The 16760-nt window shown below is 41.3% G+C and overlaps 1 protein-coding gene across 17 annotated transcripts in view; it reads right to left on the reverse strand.

Moving 5' to 3' along the window:
* MTA3 (metastasis associated 1 family member 3) overlaps positions 1-16760 on the reverse strand; it is a 267789-nt gene that overhangs the window by 131155 nt on the left and 119874 nt on the right. The gene's annotated exons all lie outside the window — the stretch shown is intronic.

The raw sequence follows: 16760 nt of genomic DNA on the forward strand, positions 1-16760 counted from the left end.
AAATTTTAGGATGCAACAAATAAGAAAATTCTAAAAAGATTTCACAGAGGAAACAGGTAACATGCAAAGAATGGAGAACTGATGTGGTATAAAACTCACATTCAATGACAATGGATGTCTGATAACAATGGGGTAAACATCTTCAAAGTTTTGAGGGAAAATAATTTTCAACCCAAAATTCAATGCAAAGAAAGATCATGTATCAAGTGTCTACTATTAAATTATGAATTTCATAGCAGAATAGTATAGGAGGTTACAAAATATTTAAAAGGTTGAGTCTGACAAAGTTGAGAAGCTCTGCTATAAGTTAATATACATTAAAAACAAAAAAAGAAATAAAAGTGAATATATATTAAGATACAAAATGAAAATTAATAAAAATCCAAAAATAATATTAAAAATTGTATTTTATAATAAAAGTAATTCAGTTTTGTTGAAATAAAAATAAAATCAAATACTAAAAAGAGAAGTCTGAATTACGGATTGCTAGGCAATAATCGACTTCCAGCAACATCCCAAAAAGCAACAAGCAAATTATACTCTTCCCGTTAGACACCACTACCTTTCTGTCTCTTGCATTTGCTCCTTCCTTTTACCTCTCCAACCGTACCTTTAAATCTGAACTACCAGGCTGGGCAAAGTGGCTCAGCCTGTAATCCCAGCACTTTGGAGGCCAAGGTGGGTGGATCACACCTAAGGTCAGGAGTTCGAGACCAGCCTGGCCACCATGGTGAAACCCCATCTCTACTAAAAATACAAAAAAATTAGCCGCGTGTAGTGGCGCACACCTGTAGTCCTAGGTACTTGGGAGGCTGAGCCAGGAAAACGGCTTGACCTGGGAGGCAGAGGTTGCCATGAGCAGAGATTGCGCCACTGCTCCTGCCTGGACGACAGAGCAAGACTCTGTCTCAAAAAAAAAAAAAAAAAAAAAAAAAATCTGAACTACTAACACAAGAACTCAAGGAGCATGGTAAAACACCATGGGGATACAATCAGCAAAATCCAAACAGTGAAAAGGAAACAAAACCCCAGTTTCTTCAACAAAAACTAGCAAAGGAAAAAGAAAGAGAAGAAAAAGGGAAGTCCTAACTTTTCCCCTGCTATGGCCACCTGTTGTGCTGGATTCCCAAGCTTGCAAGCTGGGAGAGTATTGCCTCTAGAAGACTGAAGAAAAGACCCAAAGACAGCAGCATGACATAAGCTTGATTCAGGAAACTTATGTCCAGGGAGTTCAGGAGGGGAAGGCTGGACAGGAAAAACCATTCCCTTTTATAAAAAGCATGCAGGTTTTATAGTAAGTACCCTTCGCATAGCAACCACCACTTAGCAGCCTCCACCTAGCTCAAAACAATGGGCCTCAGTTCCTGGTACCACCTGCATTCCAAGGCACACGCCAGGATCCAGGTGTCCTTCATAGGTATGGCATAAACATCAGGGTTGACCATTATTGGAACACTCAACAAACATTCACCAAGGAACACAGGATCATTCTCAAGGTATGTTTGAGTTATTGCTGTCTGGCAAGACACGCCTACCATATACCATCCAACTGACTTGGTACCATTTACTAAAACAACTACCTTTTCCTCATTATATTACCATGGAGACTTTGTCATAAACAAAGTTGTATTATACACGTGAATCTCTTCTGGGTTTTGTATTGTTTCATCCGCTTATTTTTCAATCCACTTACTAATATACCCTATCTTAATTATTCTAACTTTACAAGTGTCTTCCTATCTAATGATATAAGCAACATAAGTCCTCCAGCACTTTTGTTTGTCAAGATTCCTTTACATGGAGGCCAGGTGTGGCAGCTCACACCTACAATCCCAGCACTTTGAGAGACTAAGGTGGGAAGATTACTTGAGGCCAGGAGTTCAAGATCAGCCTTGGCAACAAAGCAAGATCCCATTTCAAAAAAAAAAAAAAAAAATAGTCAAAAAATTGTTTAAAGATTCCTTTACGTTCATAAAAACTATTGAGGAACTCAAAGATCTTATGTTGGATATTTATCAACATCTACCATGTTGAAATTAAAACTGAGAAGAAACTTAACATTTACTAATTTAAAATAAAAACGTGTTACAAATTAGCAGTATTTGTTATAATTACTATTTTCCAAAACAAATATAAAACTCTAATAAGAGTGACGCTGTTTCACATTTTTGCAAATTGCTTCAATGTCTACCTTAATAGCTTTACTGAGGTATAACTGACAAAAATTGTATATTTACAGTGTACAACATGTTTTGATGTATGTATACATTGTGAATGGCTGACAACTAGTTTCACATGAATATCTATGAAATAACCATGACTTTTCAAAAAAAGCCAATAAAATACCCATGTCTAAATAAACATAGTTTAGCTTTCAGTGATGACCTTCAAGTAAAAATGGTATTCCATGAAAAACGCAGCTAGTTCAGCTCACGATTCAAACAATCCCATGTTTTCTCAAGATAACCAGCTGGGCCCAGTGGCTCATCCCTGTAATCCCAACACTTTGGGAGGCCAAGATAGGAGGATTGTTTGAACCCAGAAGTTTAAGACCAACCTAGGCAACATAGCTAGACTCTGTCTCTACAAAAAATTTAAAAATTAGCCAGTCATGGTGCCGTGCACCTGGGGTCCAAGCTAATTGGGAGGCTGGGGTGGCAGGATTGCTTAGGCTGAGAAGGTCAAAGCTGCAGTGAGCTGTGATGACACCACTATACTCTAGCCTGAGCAACAGAGCGAGACCCTCTCTCTCAAAAAGAAAAGAAAACCATTACACATCAATATGCAACAGAAGCGGGTTTAGGTGTACTTCTGAGTTCACAGGTCAAGATGTGTGATGTTGGCCGGGCACAGTGGCTCATGCCTGTAATTCCAGTACTTTTGGAGGCCAAGGCAGGTGGATCACCTGAGGCCAGGAGTTCGAGATCAGCCTGGCCAACATGGTAAAACACTGTCTCTATTAAAAATATAAAAATAAGCCAGGTGGGGCAGTGCACATCTGTAATTCCAGTTACTCGGGAGGCTGAGGCAGGAGAATCACTTGAACCTGGGTGGCAGAGGTTGCAGTGAGCCGAGATCACGCCATTGCACTCCAGGCGACAGAGCAAGACTCTGTCAAAAAAAAAAAAAAAAGATGTGTGATGTCTTGAAACAATACAGAGGTGATGGTTGCAAACACTGTCAATGTGCTAAATGCCACTGTATATGGTTAATGGTTAATCTGATGTTATATGAATTTCACCTCAATTATAAAGAAGGGCCAAAATTTATTAAAGCTAATAAATTATACTACTTTGCCAAGAACATTCTTAAGTAGAACTTGCCTTTTTTTTTTTTCTTAAACTGTGAATGCACAGCGTTCTAGAACACAACTACTAACTAGCTCGGCCCCGTACTACTGATTTGTGCTATGGAACCAGCAGAGCAAAATCAACACAGAAAAAAGGTAGGTAACATCTTCCTGTTATGAAAATAGTCTTGATTTCATAAACTCTTGGAAAAAGTCTTGGGGGACATCTGGGCATAAAGAAATAATAATTTGAAAAACCCTTGTTATTAGTCCTTCCCTTTTTTTTGAATCAAATTCTCAATTTATACATACACACACAATCCCGCTGAGATTTTATTTGGACCTATATTGAATCACTAGATCAATTTGGGGGAAACTCAAATATTGTAATGATATATCCCACATTTACTTAAATTTTCTTTAATTCTTTCAGCAATACTTTAGTTTCTATGTAAAGGTTTTACAGATGTTTCTTTAGATTCATTTGATGTTTCTGGATGATAATATAAACATCACTTTAAATTGCGTTTCCTAACTGACCCAGCCTCACACCATATACACATCGAGTAAAATTGACTAAGATACAAAAAGTGGAGCAGTAAAGCATCTAGATGAATATATTTGAGAATATCTTCACAATCTTAATAAATCTTTGCTTATTCCAAAACAGTGGTACTGGATTAGTTTTTTCATGAGTGCTCTTTCTGCGTTACCACTCTTCTTACTCAACTTCCATTCTGCTCCTTTATCTGTATCAAACTTATCAGTCATATCTATCAACTACTGAACGATGGAATTTTCCCAGCTTTTAACTGTTCTCTCTCCTCTTGCTGTTCCATTGTTCATTTTGCAATCATTATTTCTCACATATTTAAAAACCAACCAACCAAGCTAGAACAAGCAAAAATGACAACAGCTGCACTGAAGAATAAACATTACTTAACATGAGAGGCAGCTACCAACGCCAAGTAATGAGGCTTCTGTGTCAGTCAGATGTGGCCAAAATCCAGCAGTGAGCACACATACAATTATTACAGAAAAGAAAAATTAAGGCGGGGCACGGTGGATCACACCTGTAATCCCAGCACTTTGGGAGGCCGAGGTGGGTGGATCACAAGGTCAGGAGATTGAGACCATCCTGGCTAACACAGTGAAACCCCGTCTCTACTAAAAATGTAAAAAATTAGCCAGGTGTGGCGGCAGGCGCCTGTAGTCCCAGCTACTAGGGAGGCTGAGGCAGGAGAATGGTGTGAATTCGGGAGGTGGAGCTTGCAGTGAGCCGAGATTGCGCCACCGCACTCCAGCCTGGGCGACTGAGCAAGACTCTCAGTCTCAAAAAAAAAAAAAAAGAAAAGAAAAGAAAAATGGGCCAGGCTCAGTGGCTCACACCTGTAATCCCAACACTTTGGGAGGTCGAGGCAAGAGGATCAGTTGAGCACAGGAGTTTGAGGCCAGTCTGGACAATAACATTAGACCCAAGCTCTACCAAAAAAATTATTTTAATAAGCCAGGCACAGTGGTACATGCCTGTGGTCCCAGATACTCAAGAGGATGAGGCAGGAGGATCACCTGAGCCCATGATGTGGAGGACACAGTGAGCTATGTTCACGCCACTGCACTCCAGCCTGGGCAACAAAGCAAGACTCTGTTTCAAAAAAGAATAGGAAAAAAATGCATTAAAGATATACCAAAATGTCAGTAGTATTTCTGCGCAATGGAATTACAGATAAGGGGAGGAGTAGTGTCTTTTTCCATATTTTCTATATGTCAACAATAAATTATGTTTTTATGACCAGAAAGTAAACACAAGTTTATTTAAAATTTTTAACATACAGCTAATGCTGAAGTAACAGCAAAATGAACATATTCATAATACATTACCAGGGGAAAATCGACAGAATTCTTGAAGGATTAGCATTCTGTAACAAAAATATTTGAAATATGTTCCCCTAAGTTAGAAAAAGGTCTGTTCTCAAATGATAATGACAGTTAACATGACTACCTTTCTACTACTAGGAAAGGGAAGATTAAGAGTTGTTTTCAGGCAGAGCATAGAGGTTCACTCATGGTGGGAGGCCAAGGTGGAAGGACTACATGAGGCCAAGTGTTCAAGACCAGCCTGGGCAACACAGTGAGACCTTCTAACAAAAATTTTTTTACATTACGCAGATATGGTAGTGTGCACCTGCAGTCCCAGCTACTTGGAAGGCTGAGGTGGGAGGATCACTTGAGCTCAGAAGTTTGAGGCTACAGTGAGCTATGATCACTCCATTGCACAACAGCCTGGGCAACAGAGCAAAACTACATCTCTATTTAATTTTTTTTTTTTTTTTAAAAGGAGTTGTTTACAGCAGATTTCCATCAATGCTCCCTTCATCAGAACCAGTCATACTGTCAAGCAAGGAAGGGAATAAAAATAAATGTAAAGTGGCATTTTCTCTATCTGATGTCTAAATGTGCAAATCTTATTTTATTTTATGTATTTATGTATTTACTTATTTATTTTGAGGCAGAGTTTCACTGTTGTTGCCCAGGCTGGAGTGCAATGGTACAATCTCAGCTCACTGCAACATCAGCCTCCCGGGTTCAAGCGATTCTCCTGCCACAGCCTCCCTAGTAGCTGAGATTATAGGCATGCACCACAAGGCCTGGCTAATTTTGTATTTTTAGTAGAGACGGGGTTTCACCATGTTGGTCAGGCTGGTCTTGAACTCCTCATTTCAAGTGATCCACCCACCTCGGCCTCCCAAAGTGCTGGGATTAAAGGTTTGAGCCACCATATCCAGCCTCAAACGTGCAAATTTTAAAATAATACCTTTTCCCATTATATATCTATCTACTCATTTCAGGAAAACTAGAAGTATAGAAAAGTATAAAGATAAAATTTGCTTGCATTTTGTGATATTAAAACATTTTTTGATATTAAAACAATTCTGTTTCCTAGCAAGAAAACTCAGAGAAAAAATAAATCTACAATGAACACATCAGTATGTATATTTCTACAAAGTTGTGTGAGAAGTTCTGTAAGATCAAGTCCTAAAAGCAGAATTGCTGGCTCAAAGGGTATGTATGCCTTGCAATTTGACGGATCTTTCTGGTTATACTAATATTCTGACAAGAAGAATATCTGTTTCTCCATCCAATACTGGATATTAAGATAAGAACTATAGTATTCTCTCCCCTAAATAATTCTTATAGGCTAGAACCTTTCCTATTTATCCCTTTCTCATGGTTGCTGCAAACTGCTCTTAAATTGGTTTTGTTTCAAGACAAATAATGAGTATACAAAAAAGCTTTCCTATTCTCTGTCTAGTATTCCATTTTAAAGTCCGAGGTTGACTCAGAACAAACCACACTTGCTCAGAGTGTGAGCAAAAAAAAGAAAAAGCACAAAATCTAAAATTACATTTAAAGTTAATTGCAATTGAGAAGATATTACTCAGCTGGGCACGATGGCTCACACCTGTAATCCCAACACTTTGGGAGACGAAGGCAGGAGGATCGCTTGAGGCCAGCAGTTTGAGACCAGCCTGGTCAACATGACAAAACCTCGTCTCTACAAAACATACAAAAATTAGCCAGGCATGGTGGTGTGAGCTTATAATCCTAGGTATTCAGGAGGCTAAGGTGGGAGTATCATCTGAGCCAGGGAGGTCGAAGCTGCAGTAAGCCATGATTGTGCCACTACACTCCAGACTGGGTGACAGAGTGAGATCCTGTCTCAAAAAAAAAGAAGAAATTATTCAAATATCTGTGGATGACTTATTTCCTTAAAGAATAAAAGTAAAATTAAATGTAAACTCTATACAAGGTTCAAATCCTGAATGGCTATTGGATACAATGTTCCACAGTAAACATCAAAAAAAAAAAAAAAAAAAAAAAAGAGACGAGATCTTCAAGAATCTTATAATCTGAAATGAAGTCTAAATAAAACCACCTAGGCCAGGCGTGCAGTGGCACATGCCTGTAATCCCAGCACTTTGGGAGGCCGAGGCAGACAAATCACCTGAGGTCAGGAGTTCGAGACCAGCCTGGCCAACATGGTGAAACCGCGTCTCAACTAAAAATACAAAAATATTAGCCAGGCATAGTGGCACATGCCTATAATCCCAGCTACTCAGAAGGCTGAGGCAGGAGAATCACTTGAACCCAGGAGGCGGACTTGCAGTTAGCCGAGATCACATCACTGCACTCCAGCCTGGGTGACAAGAGTGAAACTATGTCTCAAAAACAAAAACAAAGAAGAGATTATTCAAATATCTGTGGATGACTTATTCCCTTAAAGAACAAAAGTAAAATTAAATGTAAACTCTATACAACATTCAAATCCTGAATGGCTATTGGATACAGTGTTCCACAGTAAACATTAAAAAAAAAAAAAAAACAGGCCAGGCGCGGTGGCTCAAGCCTGTAATCCCAGCACTTTGGGAGGCCGAGACGAGCGGATCACTAGGTCAGGAGATCGAGACCATCCTGGCTAACACGGTGAAACCCCGTCTCTACTAAAAAAATACAAAAAACTAGCCGGGCGAGGTGGCGGGCGCCTGTAGTCCCAGCTACTCAGGAGGCTGAGACAGGAGAATGGCCCGAACCCGGGAGGCGGAGCTTGCAGTGAGCTGAGATCCGGCCACTGCACTCCAGCCTGGGCGACAGAGCGAGACTCCGTCTCAAAAAAAAAAAAAAAAAAAAAAAAAAAAAACCAGACAATAGATCTTCAAGAATCTTATAATCTAAGATGAAGTATAAATAGAACCACCTAGGCCAGGTGCAGCAGCCCACACCTGTAATCCCAGCAATTTGGGAGGCGGAAGCAGGCAGATCACCTGAGGTCAGGAGCTCAAGACCAGCGTGGCCATTAGTGAAATCCTGTCTCTACTAAAAATACAAAAATTAGCCAGGCATGGTGGTGCGTGCCTGTAATCTTAGCTACTCTGGAGGCTGAGGCAGAAGAACCCGGAAGGCAGAGGTTGCAATGAGCCAAGATTGCACTGCTGCACTGCAGCCTGGGCAACAGAGCAAGACTGTCTAAAAATAAATAAATTAAAATAAAATAAATAAATAGAACCACCTAGGCAAATTTTACATAAGATCCAAGATTCTTACAAGCTGCTCATGACACTTTCACAACTGAACTAAGGCAACGCCTCATTTTGGAGGACAGAAAATCATGCAGAAGTGATATGGCATGGTTTAAACCAGGAAAAGTTCACTAGAAATTGTGGTTATAGCCACCCTTCTAAATAATGATGGTGACAGCATCTCTATTCTAGGATCCTAACCTAACAACTGTTTGGGTTTTTTTGTTTGTTTGAATCTCGCTCTGTCACCCAGGCTGGAGTGCAATGGCGTGATCTCGGCTCACTGCAACCTCTGCCTCCTGTATTCAGGCAATTCTCCTGCCTCAGCCTCCCAAGTAGCTGGGATTAAAGATGCCCGCCACCACGCCCAGGTAATTTTTGTATTTTTAGTAGAGACGGGGTTTCATCATGTTGGCCAGGCTGATCTCGAACTCTCCTGACCTCAGGTGATTCACCCGCTTCCGCCTCCCAAAGAGCTAGGATTACAGGTGTGAGCCACCACGCCTGGCCTCTAACCTAACAACTGTTAAAAGGAAAAGAGGCAGGGCTCACGCCTGTAATCCCAGCACTTTGGGAGGCTGAGGCAGATGGATTACTTGAGGCCAGGAGTTTGAGAGCAGCCTGGCCAACATGGCAAAACCCCGTCTCTATTGAAAATACAAAAATTAGCTGAGTGCAGTGGCACGCATCTCTAGTCCCAGTTACTCAAGTGGCTGATGCACGAGAATCGCTTGGACCCAGGAGGCAGAGGTTGCAATGAGCTAAGATCACAGCACTGCACTCCAGCCTGGGTGACAGTTTCAAAAAACACAGAGAAAAGGAAAAAGATGCAAGGCTTTCTCTGAAGCACTCTAGAGATTGCTCGAACACTAGACACACCTGTATCTTTAAGAGCTATCCTATTGCTGCCGCCAAATTAAGGATCCTGATAGCTTCTCTGGCCTTTCTTAAAAAGTATAGTCAGCTGGACACAATGGGTCACGCTCGTTATCCCAACACTTTGGGAGGTCAAGGCAGGAGGATGGCTTAAGGCCAGGAGTTCGAGACCAGCCTGGGCAATATAGGGAGACCTTGTCTCTACAAAACAAATTTAAAAATTAAATTAGCCATGTGTGGTGGTAAAGCTCTGGTCGCAGCTGCTCAGGAGGCTGAGGCGGGAGGACTGCTTGGGCCCAGGAGGTCAAGGCTGCAGTGAGCTGTGCATGCCACTGCACTCCAACCTGGGCAACAGAGTCAGACCCTGCCTGTCTCAAAATAAATAAATACATATTGATATAAAAATAAAAAGTATATCATGGTTCAGCAATGAGGTAAACAGAGTTCTCAATAGTGATACTCTGAACCAGGTCCAGGTCTACCAAAGTGGGTATAACGGGCTTCTCTACCACCACTCACTCCTTGTAGCAAGATAAACTTGGAGTACAAGTAATCATGTCCAAAAATTCTTACAGTAGGACAAACTGAATCCAAGAATTAGCAGGTACCTATGGAAGACACACTGAAGCATAACTTCAAAGGCTGCAGTCCAGGTCACAAGGTTGGCAGGCAGAAAAGAACCGGCTCTTTTTAAAGATGCCTAACTTGTTGCACCACCAACTGGGAAATAGGTATTAATCATTACAAGTACCAATGTTCTAATTAGCAGCTTTTTAAAAATCCAGAGTTCCTGTATTTGACATGTGGAAAAACTGATGTTGGACCAGATAAAGTACACATCCATAAACACAGGCAGCAACCAACCAGTCAAGTATTTCCTAGTTCCTAATATACACCCAGCACTGTAACATTATCTATTAGTAAAATAGTATAGTTATGCTTAAATAGGTTTTTTACGTAATTCTATCCATTTGACTCGAGCGTCCAAATAGAAAAATTATGTGAAAAAACAGAAAAAGAGCCTACCTAATTAACAGAAAATCAAAGAATCTACCTAATTAACAAATTACTGAGGAGTTTTCTATCTCTGATGCTTTTTAACACTTACAGTTATGTACTCATGATAATACCGTATTTCTGGTACTTGCACAGTGGCTCATGCCTATAATCCCAGCACTTTGGGAGGCTGAGGCAGGAGAATCACCTGAGGTCAGGAGTTGGAGACCAGCCTGACCAACATGGTGAAACCCTGTCTCCACTAAAAATACAAAACTTAGCTGGGCATGGAGGCATGTGCTGGTAATCCCAGCTACTGCGGAGGCTGAGGCAAGAGAACCGCTTGACCCTGAGAGGGAGAGGCTGCAGTGAGCCAAGATCACACCACTCCACTCCAGTTTGGGTGACAGAGTAATACTCTGTCTCAAAAAAACCCAAAAATACTGTATATCTGCAACCAAGCAGTCTGGATTCAATTTCTGAATATGCCATTTATGAGCTGTGAGCCTTTAAAAAGTTACCTAATCATTGTGTGTTTCAGTCTCCTAGTCTGTAAAATGGGGATAATAACGGGATCTACTTCACAGACACATGCACAACAATCTGAATAGTGCCTAGCAATCATAACCAGTTCACCAAATTTTAGCTTTTGTTTTGTTTTGTTTTTTGAGACGGGGTTTCGCTCTTGTCACCTAGCCTGGAGTACAATGGTGCGATCTTAGCTCACTGCAACCTCCACCTACCAGATTCAAGCAATTCTCCCGCCTCAGCCTCCAGAGGAGCTAGGATTACAGGCATGCACCACCATGCCCAGCTAATTTTTGTATTTTTAGTAGAGATGGGGTTTTGCCATGTTGGCCAGGCTGGTCTTGAACTCCTGACCTCAGGTGATCCACCCGCCCCTGACTCCCGAAGTATCGGGATTACAGGCATGAGCCACTGCGCCCAGCCTAGAGTGTTTCTTTTTTTTTTTTTTTTTTTTTTTTTAGACAGAGTCTTGCTGTGTCACCCAGGCTAAAGTACGGTGTCACAATCATGGCTGACTATAGCCTTGAACTCCTGGGCTCAAGCAATCCTCCTACCTCAGCTTCCCAAGTACGTCTAGGACCACAGACATACGCTACCATGCCATGCTAATTTTTTCATTATTTATAGAGACAGGGTGTCCCAGTGTTGCCCAGGCTGGTCTTTAACTACTAGGCTCATGTAATCCTCCCACCTCAGCCTCTCAAAGTGCTAGGATTAGAGGCATGAGTCACTGTACCCAGCTGAATATTAGAATATTTTAAAGCCAAATTCACCATATTACACATGAGCTATATATAAGACTGGGTTATATATTAATATAATGAGTACAACAGCCCAAGCATCACAAAGCAGATAATGGAAGGGTAGGTTTCGAGATGAGATCAAAGAAATAGCTACATAACCAGCCTATCAGCCACTGCCAATTGTGAGGAGTTGTGTTGCTCATCTCAAATTTACAAATTTTCAGTCTACTTATGAATGAATGTACAATGAAGAGATATTTGTAAATCAGATGATACAAATTTAAAGTTATTGAATATTTGTGGTAAGAAAATCTATCAGGCTGGGCGCAGTGGCTCACGTCTGTAATCCCAGCACTTTGGGAGGCTGAGGCGGGCAGATCACCTGAGGTTGGGGGTTCGAGACCAGCCTGACCAACATGGAGAAACCCCATCTCTACTAAAAATACAAAATTAGCCAGGTGTGCTGGCGCATGCCTGTAATCCCAGCCACTCGAGAGGCTGAGGCAAGAGAATCACCTGAACCCGGAAGGCAGAGGTTTCGGTGAGCCAAAGTCATGTCACTGCAATCCAGCTTGGGCAACAAGAGCAAAACTCCGTCTCAAAAAAAAACAAAAAAGAAAATCTGTTAATGAAGATATTAGTCATACACACATATTGAAACTGAATACAGTAAAATATATACATATGACATATAGCAGCTGACATACAAGGTTTATAGTGCTTAATGTTTACAACACATAATCTATTATTCAATGACCTCAATCACTGTGTATAAAAATGAAGCACGCTGCCTCTCACTTTCCCTCAAAAAAATGTCCCAAAGGGATACTCACTACTCAAGCCCTATCTATCTCACAAACGAGATGAATCATTAACTCTACTCCAAAAAGTCCTAGTCCTCTCCACTCTCTTCCAGTGGAATCAGAAGAAACAAAGAGTTTCCTCCCTGTCACTTTGGGAAGCGTAAGCATCTCATGAATATTATAGTTCACACACCACAAAGGAATTCAAGAATGCCTCAGTCAGTTTTTCTTCTATGTTCCAAAGAGCACCAAGGAAATTCTGGGCACTTGATAGTGTCCCTGAGAGTAAAACACCAGTATTCACCAAATTACCCTCTTTGCTGCCAAAGAACAATGGGGCTTTGGTAATTTTCTCCTTTTAGAGCCAAAAAGATAAGGCATGACTTCAACATTAGCAAAATGTCAAGACCACTCCAATGTGCACTTGTTCTACATCAGCATGTGGGCTGGTTAGCACAGCTCCATGCCTTGGCCAGGGACTGCCCCAACCCCACTCAGCTGTTTAAAAATGATGGCCACAAATGAGAAAACGTGGCTCTGCCCTATTCCTTCTCAATTTGGAAAAAAACAAAAAGCCCCAAATGTCTATGTCTCTTCATCATAATTCAAAGGAATTACCACCCGGTAAATTCACTGAGTTTCTAAGTCAGGTCCCTTGTCTCAATTATCAAGCACTTATTAAGCTCCCTAAGCTAGAATATAATCAGGCAATGTGTTCAACAGTAACTAAATGATCATGTAGACTATGTAATTTCTATGTTCAACAAAGAAGTGTCTTGATAATTATATTTTAATATACTCTGTCAGTCCTTATGGAAGATAAAAAATACATCACTAGTTTTTCCATTCCAGGCAATCTGTTAAAAGAAACCAACGTTACTTATAAACAGATTCCAAGCTATCAGGAGAGTAAATTAAAAATATACTTGCGTCTTTTAGATACATTTTTAAAACCATTTGTCAGATTCTTATTCTGGCAAGAGTCTTAAGACTGGCCACATAACTTCTTTTTTATTTATTTACTTATTTAAAAATTTTTTTTTTTTTGAGACAAGCGTCTCACTTGTTGCCCAGGCTGGAGTACAGTAGTGCGATCTTGGCTCACTGCAACCTTCACCTCCCAGGCTCAAACAATTCTCCTGCCTCAGCCTCCAGAGTAGCTGTGCCTCCATGCTCAGCTAATTTTTACACTTTTAGTAGAGATGAAGTTTTGCCATGTTGGCTAGGCTGGTCTCAGACTCCTGACCTAAAGTGATCCGCCTGCCTTGGCTTCCAAAGTGCTGGGATTACAGGCGTGAGCCACTACGCCCAGCCCCACATAACTTCTTAAACTTAAAATTAATCTTTATATTCTAGTGTCTTCCAAATAAATAAATGGAGGCCATGCTCGTGACTCACACCTGTAATCCCAGCACTTTGGGAGGCAGATCACTTTAGGTCAAGAGTTCAAGACCAGTCTGGTCACCACGGCAAGACACCATCTCTACAAAAAATATAAAAAATTAGCCAGGCATGGTAGCACATGCCTGTAGTCTCAGCTACTCAGGAGGCTGAGGTGGGAGGATCACTTGAGCCCAGGAGTTCAAGGCTGCAGTGAGCTATGATCATGCCACTACACTCCAGCCTAGGCAACAAAGCAGGTCCTGCACAATCAGTCAATCAATAAAAAGCGCATATGGCTCTTTAGCATCATTAGTTACACACAACCTTAAGAAAATCTCAAAATATGTTTTTATGTTCCATCTCTTTGAACAAAAATTATTCACCTACTATTTTTATTTCTTGAAAAAGCATTATTGGTCGATAAAAAGACTATTCCCATTATTACCTGGCCTAACTGTCTTTTCCAGCAAATGACTTAAGTCGTACAGAATATACTAACCCTAGCAAAACTAACCATAGTGCCCCCTAACAAAAATCCTAAATAGCAGGCCATAGCAGAATGCACTTGTAGTCCCAGCCATTCAGGAGACTGAGGCAAGAGGATTGCTGGAGCTCATGACCAGCCTGGGCAACACAGCCAGCTCTATATCTCTCTATCTATCTACTATTTATCTATCTCACCTATTTATTATTTATTTCACATTGGGTCTCACTCTGTCCCCCAGGCTAGGGTGCGGTGGTATAACTGTGGCTCACAGCAGCCTCAAACTCCTGGGCTTAAGCAATCCTCCCACCTCAGCCTCCCAATTAGCTGGGACCACAGGCACACACCACCATACTTGGCTAATTTTTATATTTTTGGTAGAGACAAGGTCTTGCTCTATTGACCAGGCTGGGCTCAAACTCCCAGCATCATGCAATCCTCCTCCCACCTAGGCCTCCCAAAGACTGCATCTCAATGTAGAAAACAAAAACAAACAAAACCAAATAAAAACAATGATATGAGGTTTTCGATGTGGGTGAGTGAGTGGCTCATGTTATTTCTGAAAAGATCTGGAGAAAAATAAATTCTATATCTTTATCACACACTTCCTGCCATAGAAGATCTCTGGGTTCATTTCTATAAAAAAGGAGTTGTGCACAAAGGTACCAGGAATTGGTGTGTGTGGGTGTGTGTGTACATGTATATGTATGTGTAAGTACCAGAGCTTTAGAAAGTCTACAAACCTCAGCTGAGCACGGTGGCTCACGCCTGTAATCCCAGCACTTTGGAAGGCCTAGGTGGGTGGATAACGAGGTCAGGAGTTCGAGACCAGCCTGGACAACATGGTGAAACCCTGTCTCTACTAAAAAAAAAATACAAAAAATTAGCTGGGCATGGTGGCATGTGCCTGTAATCCCAGCTATCTGGGAGGCTGAGGCAGGAGAACTGCTTGAACCCAGAAGGTGGAGGTTGCAGTGAGCCAAGATCACGCCACTGCATTCCAGCCTGGCGACAGAACAAGACTCCGCCTCAAAAAAAAAAAAAAAAAGTCTACAAACCTGTCTGAACCCAAAAAGACAGACTCAGATTCAATCACAATATTGGGGGATAAAGAGGAAAAAGCAATTATTGAAATAATGCATTTTGGCTGGGCATGGTGGCTCACGCCTGTAATTCCAGCACTTTGGGAGGCTGAGGTGGACAGGTCACAAGGTCAGGAGATCGAGACCATCCGGGCAAACATGGTGAAACCCTGTCTCTACTAAAAATACAAAAAAAAAAATTAGCCAGGCGTGGTGGTGGGCACCTGTACTCCCAGCTACTCAGGAGGCTGAGGCAGAAGAATGGCGTGAACCCAGGAGGCAGAGGTTGCAGTGAGCTGAGATCGTATCACTGCACTCCAGCCTGGGCGGGACAGCAAGACTCGTCTCAAAAAAAAAAAAAAGAAAAAAAAAGAAATACTGCATTTTATTTCTATGTATATAGTTTTTTTAGGACCACTATGACCAGCAGAGCTGGATAAAAGAAATAGAAATACAGATTATGAACAAAAGTTGAAGGCATTTCTTTAACCTAAGAGAGTGAAACACCACACTTGCTCACACATCCTCACCCTGGTCACATGCTGTTGCTTTCATACACCCTATGCTCACCTGTGCCCTCTATTTGTGCCTCACACCCTCTGGAAGGCTGAGTAAGTAGCAATTACTCCTGAAGCTTTCCTGATCGAGGGTCAGAATCTTTTGAGCTCAAACATTTTGTGATACCTCTAAGATGCACTGATTATAGATGACAATGAAAAACAGCTCAACAATATCTTAAATTTAATCACCACCAGTAGATCATAGAAAACCACCATTTTTCCTCAACAATTGCCAAAACAACAAACAAGGGGCTGGGTTTTTTCACTTTTTGCTTTTTCTGCAGTAGAAGAAGAATTTAATTAACGGAAGGGTGGTCCATGTTAGAGAACCAGAGATATTGCCCAAATCAGTCACCTATTTTCTTCACATTTGTATGCTATCAATGTATACATCAGGTGTTATTAAGGAATAATAAAGAATATAAAGTTTTCATCCCAGTGATTCTCAAAAGAAAACAAAAAGCCATACATCCTATAAGGTCAAGAGTCAACTGCCTGGGAAGCAGACTTTAGGTTCTAACCTTTGGCTTCTAATGGCTATATAATTTTCTTAGAACCTGGCAGACCAGCATTTCCCAAAATGATGTCTGCTGGACGCTCTTCTGTACCGTTCTGAAAAGATACTCAAATCAATCAGGAAAGGCCTTTTGTTGTTGTTGTTGTTTGTTTTTAAAGACAGAGCGTCACTCTGTCGTCCAGGCTGGAGTGCAGTGGCACGATGTCAGCACACAGCAACCTCTGCTTCCTAGATTCAAGCAATTCTCCTGCTTCAGCCTCCTGAGTAGCTGGGATTACAGGCACGTACCACCACACCCAGCTAATTTTTTGTATTTTTAGTAGAGATGGGGTTTCACCGTGTTGGCCAGGCTGGTCTCGAATTCCTAACCTCAAATGATATACATCCGCCTCGGCCTCCCAAAGTGCTGGGATTACAGGCA

This window comes from Macaca fascicularis, chromosome 13 (genome assembly GCF_037993035.2).
Source record: "Macaca fascicularis isolate 582-1 chromosome 13, T2T-MFA8v1.1".
NCBI lineage: Eukaryota > Metazoa > Chordata > Mammalia > Primates > Cercopithecidae > Macaca > Macaca fascicularis.